Raw genomic sequence first — 5783 nt, forward strand, 5'->3', positions numbered from 1 at the left:
ATGGTATAACCTAGTTGTTGTAACATTTTGATAGCACACAGACATTTTTTCTAAATTTCTAAATTTTCTCACGCAGTAAAACTAGGCTATCGACAATTTATATGAATGGTTATGAATGTTCTTTGATGCCTTTGATACTGTGGATCACCCTCTTCCTGGATACTTTCTTCTCTAGGTTTTCATGACACTCCTTACTCCCGATTCTCCTCTTACCTGACGGCTCCTCCATCTCTCTTAGATCTTCATCTAGGTTATGCCCAACAATAGCAAGTATCCCCCAAAGCTTTGCTCTGGACCCTCTTCTCTATATATACAATCTCCTTTGGTAATTTCAGCAGCTGCAGTTATCTATGCAGACAATCTCCAGATATCCAGCCCTACCTCTTTCCCATACTCCAGTCCTACTACATGAACTGCCTTTTTGACATCTCAAATTCAACATGTCTAAAACAGAACTTATTATCTCCACCCCACTCAACTTTCCACCCTTCCAACTTACCTGTCTCCAGGTCAATCTCTCAATACACTGAGTTGCTCCTCCTTTCTTCTTTTAAATAAACTCCAGGCCTTTTATTACTTCCAGGAACAAATATAAAATCCTGTCTGGCATTTAAAGCCCTTCATGATGTGGCCCCTTCCTACCTTTCCCCTCATCTTATTCTTTACTCTCCTCCAGTGACACTGGTCTTCTTGAGTTTCCTCATATAAGACAGTCTATCTCTGGAGACTGAATTTGCCCTGGGTCTCCTCCATGCTGGGAATGCTTTTCCTCCTCACCTCTCTGCTTCCCTAACTTCTTCCAAAACTGCTTAAATCCCACCTTTTGCAAGAGGCTTTTCTTGGTCCCTCTCCATCCCACTCCCCTCTGAGATGACCTCCTATTTTCACTATGTCATATAGTACATGGTTGTATGTTGTCTCCCTCATCAGAATAGGAGCAACTTAAGAGTAGAGACACTGTGTTTTTACCTTTATTTGTATGCCTAGCATTTAGCACTGTGCCTGGCACAGAGTGTTTTAATAAAGGTTTGTTGGATGACTAATAATTTACATTCCATGTTTTAAGGGATCTGTGGCACAGAGAAAGAGCACTGACCTTGGATTCATGGGAGAAGAGTTTGGATGGCAGCTCTATTTACTACCTGCCTAACTCTCCTCACCTGTAAAAGAAGGAGGTAGGACCTGATGTCCTCTAAGTTCAAATGCAGACTGAGGGCCTTTTCACTGGCTCTCTCCTATTCCTGGAATGCTCTCCCTCCTCATCTTTGCATAAAATTTCATCTTCTACAGGAAGCTTTTCCTGATCCCTCTTAATACTAGCCCCTCCTCCGGTTATTTTATGTTTACCTTGTACAGTCTTGTGCATCAGAAGGTGAGCTCCATGAGAGCAGGGATTGTCCCTTACTTTTCTGTGTGACTTGGCACATACAAGGCACTTAATAAATGTTTAACTGCCTATAAACTGTAGGTCATATATACTTGGAGACTGGCTTTCCTGGAAAAGAATATGTTCCCTCAATCTGTGGTTCAACATTTTATCCTGAGGCAAAAAGTCATTAAAACTAGCTGAGTTGAATCTTGATTAATGGTCCTTGCTTAAGAGTTTTGAACAGCTGTAATAGAAATGATAGGGCAGCAAGTAGATAAGAGCACCAGGCCTGGAATCAGGAAGACTCATTTTCCTGAGTTTGAATCTGGCCTCGGACACTTATTAGTTGTATGGACTTGGTCAAGTTCATTTAATCCTGTTTACCTCAGTTTCCTCATTTGTAAAATGAGCCAGAGAAGGAGACAGCAGAGTACTGTCTTTGCCAAGAAAACCCCAAATAGGGTCACCAAGAGTCAGACACGATTGAAAAATGACTGAAATTCTGAAACAAAAATTATTCAAAGGAGATATTGTCCAGGAAGTGTAATGTGATGGAAAGAGACTTGGCTTTAGAGGACCTGTGTTCAACTTCTGGCTTTGCCACCATCAGTGTGATTTGGAGAACATGGCTTCACCTTGCCTGTTCTCAATTTCCTCCTCTGGTAAGTGTGATTTCCAAGGTCTTAAGAGTATTTCACTTTTAGCTTCCCTTTCTGGAGTTCAGAAAGTGGTCATCTTAAAAAAGAAAATTTGAAGTTTGCCATCCTAAAGTTGGTAAAGCAGGTGGTCAAAAGTGACTACATTTTCTTTCCTTTCTTATGAGTTGTGGGATCCATATTTCTGAGAGGGGTTCAAGCTGCATCACAGAATTCCATAGTGCCCCCCAGAACTCTAAGAGAGGGGACAGTTAAAGACAGTTGGAGTCCTGGTATAAAAGCCAGGTCACCCTTCTCGCCGCGGTCCTGTTTCTTGGCTCTTGGCTCTAAGCAGAGGGACAATCTGTGTAGCTCTGGGCTGGTAGACAGCCAGGACTGCTTTACCTTAATAATAGCAACTTGATAGGCAGACCTTCAAGTAAAATCTCAGTCTACTTTCAGTTTAGCAGAATAGGTTATAGAAAGAAAAGTATTTAAGGCTTAGATAAGAGTTCAGCCATTCAAGTTACATCCAAAGTTACATCCCCCCATGGGGCGGGGGGAGGGGGAGAATGTGTTGTTAGCCTACAGTCAACAACTTTAGCCAAATTCCCTTCCCTCCTCTTTCCTTAAACTGATTCCTTTCTCTGGTTCCCTGAAATCATTATATACATTTAGTTTGTGAAAAGATAAGAGTCCATTTATAGATAGCTGGGGTTATACTTACTGCCTTCCTTTCATCAAGCCAAATATTTCATTAAGCAGGGGCTGTAACTGTCTTTGCTCTGGGGCCTGTGGTTAGATTTGCTGAAGATTTTACCTCATACATTTCCATCCTATGACAGAGTAATTCAGACAAAGAAAGTTATCATCACAAGGGGTTTAGTCTCTTTCCACTTACCATCTTGGCCCAGAAGTTATCAAGCTAGAAATATCCTCCATAACCAGATAATTAATTGACTTCCTTACAGAAGTGGAGGGAGGTGAAGGAATACTCTGCAGGCTCCTGCCCCTCCCATCCAGTCAAGTCTGCCTGTTTCTCTAAAGAGGGATTGGGGAGACTTCATTGCCATCTTACAGTTTCCCTAATCCTACAGAGTATGATTCATTTATACTAATTTATTTGATTTCCTAAAGCAAAATAATAACTTGGATTTATGACCCTGTTTGTTGAACAAAGCATTTCCACATTTATTCTTTCACTTGATTCTAACTATAACTCTTTGGTTAGGCTTGGAAACAGTTTATGATTCCCATTTCAAAGTCAAGGACACTGAAGATCAGGAAATGTAAATGACTAACCCATAATTACCTGCCTATAATGGATCAGATCTTGAATTAGGTCTTTTGCAAGTCTCTAATTGTGGAAAGAAGTGCCCTTAGGTGGTACAAGTAGTAAGAGTTGCTGGGTTTGGAGTTGGATGGACTCAAATTCTATCTTTCTTACTGGCTGGACAAGTCATTTCAGCGTTCTCAACTTCAGCTTCCATATCTGTGAAATGGGAAGAAGAGCACTGACCATGTTGCAAAAATATGTACAGTAATAGGGATACAGATGTGTATTTCATTAGGTCAGGGAATTTCTAGATGAGGAAACTCCCTCTCCTGGTGCAGGTCACAACTTTGTACACATTTTTTTATTATTCTCCTCACTTTATTATTATTACATTACTATTATTATAATTATTATTACATTACTTTATTCAGGTTTCAGTCCAGTCAGCCTAGCCTACCTGCTGTCCTTCACATGACATTCCATCTCCCAACTCCAAGATGGTGCACAAGCTGTCACTCAGGATATACATACACTTCATTTTTAAAAATTTTATTAAAAAAAACTTATCTTTGGCATTAGAATAAATACTACATATTGATTCCAAGGCAGAAGAGTGGTAAGGGCTAGGCAATGGGGGTTAAGTGACTGGGAAGTATCTGAGATCAAGTATCTCTAGGTCTGGCTCTCAATTCACTAAGCCACCCACTTGCAGCCAGAGAGGTTAGGTGATTTGCGTGGGCTGGTATATGCCAGATGGAAGCCTGGAAACAGGTCTGGTTTTAGGGGCTGACTCTTTTTATTCACTTTCAGATGTATCTTTATATGATAATACTACTAATAATTATTATACTTATATAATATACTAATTATTATATTAAATAATACTAATAATAAAATCATGTAAATGTTAACTTTTATAATTGCACAGGAGCCCAATTCAGTCTTCCCTTCCAAAGGGATTTTTTGCAAGAATTGGGTTTTCTAGGAAAATATATAAATTGTGAAGTGTGGGGTTAGATTACAGGGGTCAGCAACCTTTTTGGCCATGAGAGCCATAAACGCCACATTTTTTAAAATGTAATTTCGTGAGAGCGGTACAGTGCTCACAGTGCGCACTCCTGTAACATTGCCTGAAAAAAAATTGACTTTATGGCTCCTGCAGAAAGAGCCATACATTGCTGACCACTGGGTTAGAAGGTCAAAATAGAAAAGCCAGTGGGTCTTCCTCTGCCATTCCTCATCCCAGTTCTCTTTCTCTCTCCTGTGATTTCTGTACTATTCCAGCACTGTGCTATTACCAGGGGAGACAAGGACCAAGAAGGCAAGCCTCCTAAATGACAAAGAGCTTACACTTTAATGAGGCAGAAAATAAGGACATATATCAGAAATATACAGAGGAGGAGGAGGACCAATAAGAATTTATTAAAGGTCTACACTGGAGCAGGCTCTGGGGATACAAGGATGTACAACAAGCAAATTCCTACTCCCAAAGTACTGCTAAGCTCAGCTGTTTGTGACACCCTCCTCACCCTCACCCCCCAACAGTTCTCCATGAGGTTTTCTTGGCAAGGACACTGGAGAGGTTTGCCATTTTCTTCTCCAGGGGATCTTTTTTGCCAGGCAATCAGAGGTTACTTGTGTCACCCAGGTAGGAAGTGTCCGTGGCTGGATTCTGAACCCAGGTCTTCCTGACTCCAGGCCTAGCACTCCTCCATGCCTAAGCATACAGAGGTTAAGTGTCTTGCCTAGGATCACACAGCTAGCATCTGAGATCAGATTTTAACTCAAGAAGATGAGCCTTCCAGACTCCCGGGTCCAGGGCTCTGTCCACTGCACCATTCAGCCTGCACTTAGTGCTTAATGAAAATTTTATTCATTCACGGGAATATAAGAACCTTCATTACTTGTACTTCTATCTTACTGTAGGAGCTCAATAAATGCATTATTCAATCATTCATTAGAATATAAGGTCCTTGTAGGTAAGGCTTTTATTTCGTTTTGGGACTAGTAACTCAGAGCCTAGCACAGTAAGGGGTCACGCTTTACTCAACTGTTCATTCAAACATCCTTGCAGGTAGGGATTTGGTTTCTTTTGCCACAAGAAGCGCCTAATAAATACTGGCTAATTGGCTAGTTGCAGGACCCCAGAGCTAGTGATTTTCCTCTCCTCTAACCTGCATGAAAAGGGTTGGCAGGGAGGTAGACGCCTCCGCCATCCACCGCGCCACCTTTGGTCAGCAGGCAGGATCCAAGCGCCGCCGCAGTGGTTGGGTCGCGGTAGATACGGCCAAACGCCAGAGAGGAGTCCGGTAGATCGCGCCAGCTCCCCCCCCCCCCGGCCCCGCCCTTAGGGCGGGGCAAGGGCGGTCCGCGCCGGCGCGCGCGCCTCTCCGTTGCTCGCCCCAGCTACCCCCAGGCCCCGCAGCGCATGTGCCTGGCGCCCCCTGCCCGGCCCTGGATTCCGCTCCCTCGCAGTTCCCGCTGCCGCCGCGGCCGCCCTTGG

The sequence above is a fragment of the Gracilinanus agilis genome, chromosome 6, assembly GCF_016433145.1.
Source record: "Gracilinanus agilis isolate LMUSP501 chromosome 6, AgileGrace, whole genome shotgun sequence".
NCBI lineage: Eukaryota > Metazoa > Chordata > Mammalia > Didelphimorphia > Didelphidae > Gracilinanus > Gracilinanus agilis.